This window comes from Phascolarctos cinereus, unplaced genomic scaffold, assembly GCF_003287225.1.
Source record: "Phascolarctos cinereus isolate Bilbo 61053 unplaced genomic scaffold, phaCin_HiC Scaffold_5;HRSCAF=322, whole genome shotgun sequence".
In the NCBI taxonomy this organism is placed as follows: Eukaryota; Metazoa; Chordata; class Mammalia; order Diprotodontia; family Phascolarctidae; genus Phascolarctos; species Phascolarctos cinereus.
The window spans coordinates 337,517,027-337,529,666 of NW_027555958.1; positions in this window are offsets into that span (position 1 = coordinate 337,517,027).

Here is a 12,640-nt window from a genome sequence, read left to right on the forward strand (position 1 = left end):
TCATTATTTAGTATGTGAGAATACAGACATGAAGAAGGGAATGAGGCAAGTAGGCATCAGATGAACCTCACTCTTATCTGAAAAAAGGAAGATTGAACAAAAATCTATACACATAAACATTTTGATGTAGAAATACAACAAACTTAATAGTGAAAAAAAGTGATGTTGATGGGTGGTTAGAGAAAAATTAATTATGAAAGAAGGAATAATCACAAGCAAAATAAATAACCTGATTCCAAAGGGGGAGGAAAGAACATAAAATGGAAAAGAACTAGAATTTAAAGGGGTGACTGATATTGCTTCTTGGATAATTGGGGAATGGCTGAACAGATTGTAGCACACAAATGTAGTGGAATATTATTACACCTTTAGAAATGACAAAAGAGATAATTTTGAAAAATTCTGGGTTGTGTGAACTAATGCAGAGTAAAGTAAACAGAACCAGGAGAACAAATTATAAAAGGAAAGCAACACTGTAAAGGAAAAAAAGAAACTTGAAAAATTTAAGAATCCTGGTCAATGCAAAGACCAACCATGACTCTAGTAGACTTTCATTTTTTTAATAGTATTTCATTTTTTCCAAGTACATGTAAAGACAAGTTTTAATATTTATTTTTGTGTTTTAATAGTACTTTGTTTTTTCCCACTATATGTAAAAACAATTTTAATATTTTTTTTATTTTGAATTCCAAATTTTCACCCTTTCCTCTCATTATATAAAGGTAAGAATTTTAAATGGGTTATATATGTGCAATCATGTGAAACCTGTTTCCATATGAGTTATGCTTGAAAGAAGAAACAGACCAAAAGAAAAAAATACACACAAAAAAAAGAATGAAAATAGTATGCATTGATTTGCATTCAGACTCCATCAGTTCTTTCTCTGGATGTGGATAGCATTTTCCATCATGAGTCCTTTGGAATTGGCTTAGATCAGGGTCAGCTAGGTGGCACAGTGGATAGAGCACTGGCCCTAGATTCAGGAAGACCTGAGTTCAAATCTGGCCTCAGACACATAACATTAACTAGCTGTGTGATCCTGGGCAAGTCACTTAACCCCAATTGCCTAAAAAAAAAATGTATCTGGAATTGGCTTGGATCATTATAGTGCTAGGAAGAGCTAAGTCATTCATAGGTGATCATTGCACAATGTTGGTGTTACTGTGTACAATTTTCTCCTAGATTTGCTCATTTCTCTTTGCATCAATTCATGTTGAGTCTTTTCATATTTTTCTGAAATCTGCCTGCTCATCATTTCTTATAGGACAATAGTATTCCATTACATTCATATACCACAACTTGTTTCGTCATTCCCCAATTGCTGGGCATCTCTTCAGTTTCCTATTTTTTGCCACCACAAAGAGAGCTGCTATATTTTTGTACATACAGATCCTTCCCCCTCTTTTATGATCTCTTTGAGATACAGATCTAGCAGTGGTATTGCTGGATCAAAGGGTTTGCACAGTTTGATTGCCCTTTGGGCATAGTTCCAAATTGCTCTCCATAATGGTTGGATCAGTTCACAACTCCACCAACAGTGCATTAGTGTCCCAATTTTCCCACATCCTCTCCAACATTTATCATTTTCCTTTTCTTTCATACTAACCAATCTGATAGATATGAGGTACTACCTCAGAGGTGTTCTAATTTGCATTTCTCTCATCAATAGTGCTTTAGAGTATTTTTATATGACTATAGATAGCTTTGATTTCTTCATCTAAAAACTGCCTGTTCATACCCTTTGACTATTTATCAGTTGAGGAATGATTTGTATTGTTATAAATTTGACTCAGTTCTCTATATATTTGAGAAATGAGGCCTTTATCAGACACACTGTTCGTGATTTAAAAGTGCTATAAAAATTATTTCCCAGCTTTCTGCTTTCCTTCTCATCTTGGTTGCATTGGTTTTGTTTGTGCAAAAACTTTTTTTTATTTGATATAAGCAAAATCATCCATTTTATGTCTCATAATGCTATCTCTTGTTCAGTCAAAAATTCTTCCCTTCTTCCCTCCATAGATCTGACAGATAAATCATTCCTTACTTTCCTGATTTGCTTATGGCATCACCCTTTAGGTCTTAATCATGTACCCATTTTGACTTTATCTTGGTATATCGTGTAAGATGGTGGCTATACCTAGTTTATGCCATACTGTTTTCCAGTTTTCCTGGCATTTTTGTTCAAATAATAAGTTCTTGTCCCAGAAGCTGGGGTCTTTTGGTTTATCAAACTCTAGATTACTGTGGTCATTTACTACCTTGTCTTGTATACCTAATCTATTCCACTGATCCCCCACTCTATTTCTTAGCCAGTATCAGAAAATTTTCATGATTGCCACTTCATACTATAGTTTGAGATCTGGTGTAGCTAGGCCACCTTCCTTTGCATTTTTTTTTCAGTAATCTCCTTGACGTTCTTGATCTTTTGTTCTTCCAAATGAATTTTGTTATTACTTTTTCTAGCTCTATAAAATAGGTTTTTGGTAGTTTGGCATGGCACTGAATAAGTAAATCAATTTGGGTAGAATTGTCATTTTTATTATATTGTCTAGTAGGCTTTGTTATGAAGCATATTACCCATCTCCTCACAGAGAAGTGATGGACACAAGGTGTAGAGACAGGCATTGTTGGATATGGCCACTGTTTGGATTCATTTTGCTTGACCAAGCATATTTATTTCAAGAGTTTTTTTCCCTTTTGGTTTTTTAATTGGAGGGCAGAAGAGTGGTAAGCTATTAGTAGAGATGCTAAAAAAAATTTTTTTAATGCATCCAAAAGAACAGAAGGAAGCTCAGAAAGAATCACAAATAGGATAGATTTGAAAGTAAGTAAAACTTATTATATGCTTTTGAAAAGCAAACAGCATGAAATAAAGATTAATGGTTTCGTGTAGAATCCTATTTTAGGTGTTGGTGTGTATATGGAAATTTTTTTCCAGTGCTTAAATTCATAATAATTTCTTTATAATTGGACTTAATGGCCTCAGAGATTCCTTCTAGTTCTAGGTCTGTGCTATGATTATTTATGGCATCAAATGCAAGGTATCCTGGTTGTCATTTTTAAAGCATGGAAACATTTTTCCCAATTGGGTAACTCAAGGACCACCTATATTCTTGTATTAATCGTGAGTGGTGTAGTTACTGTGATCCGTATACAAGCAAATTACTTTGTTTCATTACTGAAAATTATGAGAGTGGCTAGTTTCTAAGGTCCCTTCCAATGCAAACAGGCTCTGAGCCTAGGAAACCACCATCATCATTTTTTGCTCTAGTCTAGTGGATAGCTAAGGTGCCCCACAGGAATAGAGCATATTGTTTCAGTAAAGCGGCTGAATCTATGCCATGCTTCTCTGTCAACCCCAGATGGGACTGGTAAGAGATAAAAAGAAATTGTAGGACTTAGATCTGAAGGGGCCCTTGAAGATCGCCTAGTTCAATCCCTTTGTTTTACAGGTAAGAAAATTGAGACCTAGAAAGAAAAAGCAAATTGTCCAATGTCACACTGGTAGTAAACAACAAAGCCAGGATTTTAACCCAAGTTCTCTGACCCCCAACTCAGCATTTTTGAAGATCATACTCATTGATGTAACATTCCTTTGGAAAAAATGAATTTTAAGTACAAATCAAATCTAACATTATTTCTGTAGTTGAGATTCAAAAGTACATTTTGTAAGGAGATATAATTGATTTGACCAACTCAATCAACAGAATTCTTTTGTAGTTTTATTTATTTTTAATATATGAAATAAAATAAGCATTTCCATAACATTGTATAATTTTTTAAAAAAAAAGATGATTGTACATGAAACAGCAAATCAAAAATGCAAATATGTACAACTTGCTATACCTTTTAAATACATGATAAAGTTATTGTGTAAATTTTTCTTTTTTCCTTTCTTTTTTCTTCCCACCAGAATTCTTGATCCTACCATCATAGATTCTCAGAGTGGGAAGTTACTAGAGAGATCATCCAATTTCAGACCTGAATTACTGTTCATACAGCCTACTATCAATTTTGTTATTTTTTTGGTAACAGTCACATTATTGACTCATACGAGTTTCCAGTCCAGTATTGAAAGGCAGTGTGGTGTTATGGATAGATGTTGGAGTTGGATATAGGAAGTCATATTCATATTTGCTTTGTGACCCTAGATAAGCCACTTAAACTTTCTGAGCCACAGCTTTCTCACCTATAATATAAGGGGTTTAGACTAAATGGCTTCTAAAGTATCTTCCAGCTCAGAATGGTTGATCCTAAGTGTTACCTACACACCACCCTCAACTTATCTTTCCACAGTTGAATTTTTTTACTAACTGCAGGACATTAACATTTATTCTTATAAAATTTCATCTTCTTAGATTTGGTCTATCACTCTATCCTTTTAAAACTCTTTTGGATCCCATTTTTGTCATTTAGGGTTAGCTATCATTCCAAACTTTGTACATTCTATTAGTCAGATGCCACCTATGACTTTATAAGTGACTTTGTTTTTTTAATGTTGAACAAAAACAGTGTTATGAATAGAGTAGAATCCAGTGACACCTCCCTCCAGTTTGAACTAACTCTATTAATCATCACTCTTTGGGTATGATTCCTAACCTACCTACTCTACCATCATTCATCCCACTCATCTTTCCATAATGTCCATAAGGATATTGTGAGAGATTTTGTCAAATGTTTTGTTGAAATCTCCATATACTAATATAGCCTCCATTACCCTGCTCTCCCATTCTACTAACACTGTTAAAAAAAAAAAAAAGAATGAAGTTAGTCTGGCAGTTTACTTTTTCATAACTAAACCATCCTTTTAACAATTCATTCTAGAATTTTGCCAGAAATTGGAGTCAAATGTATCAGCCTCTAGCTTGAAGAATCCATCTTCTCTTTCTTTGAAAATTGTTGTATTTGCCTGACTGCTACGCTGAGGCACATCTCCTGTTCCCCAACAACTTTTCAGAAATCATTGATAGTGATTTACCAATTACATTTCCAAGTTTTCATTACCCAGAGGTGTACTTTGTTTGGGTCTAATGACCTGAACTCATTGAGGGTAGTTAGGTGTCCTTTTTATCATCTCCTCAAAACCTTCTTGGGTTTCACTTGCCTGTTAGCAATTTTGTGCTATTTCTCCCAGTCTGGAGATAATTTCCTTGGCTCAGAAAACAAGCAAAATAGGAAGGGACTAGTTCAGCCTACTCTTGATCATCCAACATTATTGGCAACTCCACTCCATCCCTTTCTTGACTTTCTTTTTACCTCAACATAACACAAAGCCCTTTGTGTTATCCTTAGCACTCATCATATTTCAGCTCATCTGGGGTTTTTGCCATTCTGACATCCTTAAAGGACTATGCCATTCATCTTCAACTACCTGATCTGGCCTCCATCTCCACTTAAAATCTGGGCTGGTCAATAAGTTTCCCTTTACTTCTTCACTAGCATCATTGTTTGTGACACCAGAATTTCATTTTTGAGAGCATTCTAATCCTCTTAAACAGCTTTCCCTTGTAGAATTCAAAGGCCAGATTTCTCTACATTTAAGGATTTCTTAATGCTATTTATTGATCTGATAACAACAGAGAGGTCACGTCTTCTTGAGGCACATATCCAAGACATAACAGAGAACCTCCCAAGACTTATCAAAACAGATGAAAACTATCTACTTTAATAGTTATTAATGGAACTAAGAAAATGAATCTGAAAAAGTATTGCCAATGACTAAAAAGTTTTGAAAAAGAAACTGAAGATCATAGGGGCATAGTTCCTGTTTTCCTCACTGTTGCCCATTGATGGCAACAGATTAAGGGAAAAAATTATTTTGGAGATGAACAGCTGGCTGAGAAGGTAGTATCTGAGAATAGGATTTGGATTTCTGGATCACAGCTCACAAGATAGAGTTGATAGGCTCCTGGCAGAGATGTTGGAGTGGTTTGCCATTTCCTTCTTCAGCTCATTTTATAGATGAAGAAACTGAGGCAAACAGAGTTAAGTGATTTGCCCAGGGTCACACAGCTAGTAAGTATCTGAGGTTGGATTTGAACCCAGATCCTCTTGACTCCAGGGCCAGCACTCTATCTACTGCACCATCTAGTTGCTTTAGTTTTTTGGGTTTGGGTTTTTTTTAATAAATAAAAAGAATGTCAGTTTTGATTATTTACTAAAATGTTTGTCTAAAAAATAAAATTTACTAATTGCACAGCCTAATAAAATGTATTATGCCATGCTTATGATATAGACCCTCACTGTCATGCACCTAGACTCTATTACAAAGGTATGCTGGTAAATGTTTAAAAACTGGCTCTACTTTTTTGAGTTTAATCTGCATTATTAATATTTTCTCCATCATTTTCTTAAGTCTAGCCAATCAACAAAACAACAAGTCAAGCCTTGATTTGTAGTGTTTGCTGATTTCCTAGGTCTAAACGTTCACATTGAAAATTGAACAATCTGCTCATGCTCATGAGCCAGTCTGAACTTACACTAGCATTCCCTTATTAGCTAGCTGCCTGACTGGGTATGCTCTTCTCCACTTACTTCCTTTCCTCTCCCATCCCTCCTCCTTTGGCTTTTCCAGTTCAGAAACCATAATATAATCAGATGAACTCTGTCACTGTGTTCTGACCAGGAGTGGAACTTTGCTCAAGGTCACAGAGGTGGTAAGCATTGGAGGATCCATCCAAAGAGCTAGAGGCCTTTCTCTAGAGTTCTCTTACTGTTGTGTGAATACCAACAGAGTACTCAGGCTATCTATCTGGTATCACTTGATCTCATATCTTAATTGGTACACTTTCCTTTTTTTCATCATCTGTCTCTCTGCTGATATTTTTAGGTGACTTTTCTATGCAATTTTTTTGTTGGTAAGAGCCAATTCATACCAACTATATACCTCTTTATTATCCTTTGAGTGATCTTCAACTTTAAGTCTTCATAGTCTATATACTATCAACTATATACTATATACTATATACTATCAACAAAATAATATGGGTATTAAAGAGACAGATCGTTATTTCTGGGAAAAAATCAGGATCTCTAGAAGCATTGTATAATTCCCTATCTACAATTCAGCCTGCTCTTTTACTTTCATTCATTTCTGTGCCGAGTTCATTGTCTAACCACAGTACCTATACAAGAGATATGCACAAATGGTCCAGTTCTGTGAGTTGTATATTCAACTGCAAATCATAGTCACCTAGACAGTGCCTGTTACATAGTAGATATTTGATGATGATGATGATGATGATTATGATGATGATGATGATGATGATTGAACAAAAGGTATTCTTTGGTCACTTCATTTTTTCTGTGTAGTTAGTTAGGACCAATTCTTTGAAGTGATTAAGGAGTCACCATCCTAGGCAGAACCTTATTATGTTTTTAAGAGCTGGAATCCTCTTCAGCAGATGCTATTCTTCTGAGGGTCAGAATCCCTTCTAACTCAGTTAAAAATTTGTCAAGAAGCTTGGTACTTGGAAATCAACCCATTTCTTACAATGTACAAGTAAAAAAGGTAACTCTTTCTCAAGCCTGAAGCTTACATAGCTAGAAATCTTTTCTAAATGAATGCTGCCCCAATTGTACACTCATCTGGCATGGATGTGACTGTAGTCAAGACAGATTATGAAAGACAAGCCAAGAAGGTGCTAGAATTAATGGAAAACACAGGGTTGATGCCATCAGCACAATGTCATCTACAAACAGGAGCATGTGGAGGATCTTGTCATCTATGGAGTATCCTTCCTCCATTTCAATTATTCACTGGACATTCTCCAGGACAGTAGCAAGTACATTTGGCAAGAATACATATCCCTCAGATGAAGTGTTGGCTGGGGTGTTCATGTACTGAGTGGGGCGAGGTCAGCTTCTAAGAAAGTTACCCTTATTCTCCTTAGAATGAGAGTTCTTGCTCTTCATGACCCAATTGCCTTCTGGGATAGGAATAGAGGCTGGGGGTACCTACAACCTAACATAATCAAGAGTTCTCTCTTTTTCACTTTTCAAGAAATCTTGTGTGACTCTGACACAGCCTTAGAAATGTCTTGTTGGAAGAGCACTGTTAAGGTGGCATTTTGTTCATCTTCGAATACACAAATACATACACACATGCACACACACGCGCGCACACACAAACTCCTGGGGGAACCAAAGGTGATGGAAGCAATCTAGTCCCAATCCTAGGGAAACTGGACACCTTGGGGTAGCAACTTGTTGGACACAGGAACATTTTTCATACTCAAGGGAAAGGTCTGCTGAGGGGCTGGAAAAAGGATGGACTCATCAAGTCTTCCAGCCAAGCATGAACAAGAGGAATGGAGCAATGGACTACAACAATCCTACCCCCACACCACCTCAAGAGGAAGGGAGAAATCTCAAAGTCTCAAAGTCTGTAACCCCACCCCCTCATCCTCTAACCCTGCAGGAGGATATGGTAGACCACACCATTTTTCTTCCCTCCTTGCACATCTCAAGTCAGGAGAACCTGAGTTCAAATATGGTTTCAGTTGCTTACCAAGAGGTGTGTGACTCTGGACAAGTCACTTAACCACCTTCATCCTTGGTGTTCTGATCTATTAATCAGGATTGACACGAGTGTTTACTTCTTAAGGCTGTTGTGAAACTCAAATGAGATAATATGTGTAAAGTGCTTTGCAAACCTTAACGCACTAAATGTGTATGTTTGCTATGATTTAAGCGGAGAACTGACTTTGCTGAACAGCCAACACGATGGTGTCTCATTCAGGCTCTTCTTCACCACTTATCCATTAGGTCTGCCTCCTTTCTTCCATTGGGCTGGCATAGGTGAACATCTGATTGACATTCTCAGCATAATCACTCTTGGCTGCCTTGCAGTCGCCTGCTTCCTCCGCTCTAGACTAAATCCTTAGTGTTTCTTTCATCTTTCTTCATATTGCCTATTTGCCAGTCCTTTCATCATTTCTGTGGCTGTCTTCTGAACCCTCTCTATCTGATCCCTTTTGAGTTGCAGAACTCCAAAATGGATTGAATAGTAAAATATGAGTTTGGCTACTACTGAATTTTAGTGGCAGGGTTATCACATTCTCTCTCAAGGTAATATTTTTATCTGTCATCTCAGCAGCATGGGTAGTTTAAAAAAAATCATAGTCTACATCACATTAAGCCTTTTCAGCTCTACCCTTCTCATTCCTAATTGGTACAGTGGAAATAAAACTGACTTGGGAGTCAGGGAATCCGGGTTCAGATTCTACCTCTGATGATACTACTGTATGACTTTAGCCAAGTCACTTTACCTCTGTGGGTCTCAGTTTAGGTATTTGTCAAAGAAGGGGGTTGTAACCTATGAGATAGCTTCTAGATCTATACCTCTAAACAGTTGGATTTTTCACCAGAGGTGTACTTCTGCTTTCCCCTGTAGATTTCATCTTCTTCTTGGTGTTGTTTCTGATTTCTTTCTACCTTGGCAACTTCATTTAAAAATTTAAGAATGTCCTATAGTGTGTGGCTAACCCCTCCCACTTAAGTCTTATCCAAAAATTCAATAATAATACTCTCAAATACATCAAACTATCCAATAGTGAAAGTATTCTCTCCCCCCCCCCCAAATAAACACTGAGCCAGAGAGAAAACTTTCTGGCAAGGTTGAGGAAGGACATTCACAGGTTCTATAGCACTGTGTGCCTGCAGGGTTTATAACACACACTCCATAAAAAGGAATGTGTTCCCAGGTATTTCAGGAAAGCGTTTATGAGGCCACCCTTGAAAGCCCTTGATTTTAAAGAGCTCAAACTCATCTGCTCTTCTCTGTATACCAACAGAGATTTTGTATACTGTTTTAAAACAGTCCATGGACTCAGGAACACTCTCAGTTGCTTCCTCCAGGTTATCAAAAACATTATTAAATAACATTGGTTCTGCTATTAACTACTAGGTGATAATCAGACAATGCCACTTTCTTCTGGGCATTTTGATATTCCCGGTGCCAAGAATCTACACTTCCAACCTTATTGTTAGAAGGCCAATAGAGAAAGAACTTTGTAGAACTCCTGGAAATTAGAAAACCACTCACCTACCTTCTGACATATATACCCTGAGAAAGAGGCTTGAGATCAGAAGTAAACAAAAAAGAGTGAGAATGCAATCTAAGTGAAAGACATCTGCTGTGAGCAATTCACATACAGAATAGCTACACTAGAAATGGGATGGGATGGGATAGGATGGGATAAGATTGGTTATCATTCCCAAGACACTGAGGGACTAAAGTCACAACCGTAACCTAAGATTTTGTTTGTTTGTTTGATATGTTAAGAAGTCTCCTCAGAAACATCACAAGCTAGGCATCTGGTTTCCAAGGACTATATACTAAACCAGCATTCTCAAAGTGTGTTCTGGGAACCCCCAGAGACCCTTTTCAGGGGCTTTGGGAGGTCAAGACTATTTTCATAATTATACTAAGATATTTTGAGCTCTAATACAACAAATATTGATATATATGACCTCTTTAAACAAATGGTCTCTGGTAGGGATCCTCAATATTCCTTAAGAGTATAAAGGGGTATTAACCAATGCCCATGAAATGTGGGCGTTTCCAGACCTGGGTGAGTATGATCTCATGCAGATATTTGGGTAACTATGGGAAGGAAATTAACACATTCAGGTCATGTATCTGGGAGGTGAGGGGGGTGGCTTGGCAGTGGAAAGTATTGGTAAAAATAGAGTCACTCAGGTCTTTCTGACTCACTTATTAACATTTTTCATATTGTACAGTCAATCAGAATTTATGTACAGAGATTTGATGTCTTGATGGATTAAAAATCCAAGCAAAGAAACAAAAGAATACAGAATTTCTTGGCTACATATGGATATGGATTCATGAATATCAATTTAAAGTTGATTAAAAGCATTCCTGGATTATTTTATCAGTGACAAAGCCAAACTCTCAAATGGCCAGTGCCTCTCAAAAAAAAAAAAGCAAATAAATAACAATAATAAAACAGCGTTGGGTCAACTAGGTGGCACACTGGATAGAGTACCTGGCCTGGAATCAGAAAGACTCATTTCTTGAATTCAAATCTAGCCTCAGATACTTACTAGCTATGTGACCCTGGGCAAGTCACTTAACCTTGTTTGCCTCAGTTTTCTCATCTGTAAAACAAGCTGGAGAAGGAAATGGCAAACCACTCCAGTATCTCTTCCAGGAAAACCTCAAATGGGTTCACAAAGAGTCAGACAGGAGTAAAAAAATGACTGAAAAAAAAAACTGTCCCATTAGCATACTCTCTCAAATTCTAGATTAAGGGGCATTAATTAAATTCTTAGTGAGCAACTAACTTTCCATTCTTTGCTCCTGGTCTCAGGGCAAGAGGACACAGCTTAAACTATAGAGAGATTTTAATGACATTTCTCCTACTTTCAAGGAACTTACCATCAATCTGAGTCAATGAGGCATAAACCTGCGAATTATTAAGTGGTAATGTGAGAGTTAAATAATAATATAATATAATCAAAAGACATCCCACCCATAAGATAGCAACTGATGAATTGGATTTCTAGCAGACCAAGGACTTCCTGAATGAAAGGGTTTTCAAGGTGCATCATAAAATCTTCCATAGATAGGATGAGTAACTTAGGCCAGTAATGGACATATATAGGACACCTAAAAGTTGTACCTGTGAATCAGACAATAAATCAACCAACAAGCATTTATTGAGGACCTCTCACTTGTCAGTCACTGTGCTAAGTGCTGGAGGTACAAAGACAAAAATAGTTTACATCCTAATCAGGAAGATGACTGATATGCAAATATAGCACATAGGTATAATCAAAACAAACAAAACAAGTATGAGGCAACCTTCAGGAGGAAGGCACTAGTCACTGAAGGGGGGGGGGCAAGGAAAGGCCTCGAGCAGAAAGTGGGAAGGTGGAGCTTGAAGTGATTCTTCAAGGAAACCTGGGGTTCTAAGGGCAAGAGTGGAATGGATTTTAGGCATAGAGTAGGGCCAATGCAAAGGCAGATGAAATAGCCAGGTTGTAAAAATGCGAGACTGGCAGAGTTCCTGGGGATCTGGCCTGAGCTTTCTGAATCTCCGGAACTACAGGTGTAACCCAGGGTTTGAGACTGATGCATTTGTATAAGTTTATCCACATATCAGCTGCTTCCCAAAGGCTTCTTTGCATGCTCCAGGAGCATCTTCTTGAAAGCAGCCTGGAGCCCTGTATGTTTGCTCTTGAAAATGGGAACCAGAAGGTCTCTTCTGTCCCTAGCTGTCACCAACTCTGCCTCTCTTGAAGAACTAAATAATCATTCTCTCCACAAATGAGGTGTGTTTGTAAATTTATCACGTTTGGACCCTGCATTACACAAGCAAAAGCTAGCATTCCACTCATTGTCTGGTCCTCTTGTTATCTGGGGAAGCAGGGAAACTTATTAAATCTACCATTTTGTTTAGGGAATCTGATTCTGATTCTGGGAATCTGGGAATCTGATCCAAAGCTGATCCTTTCCCTCTAGATAAAAGACACTTGATATTCATTCACTAAGCATTTACTAAATGCCTACTCTGTTCTGTGTAAAGTGCAAGTTGCTAGGTATATGAAACCAAGGAGTTTACTCTCTGTTGGGGAGAAGCAACTTATACACTGAAAATTAAATGGCAAACAACAT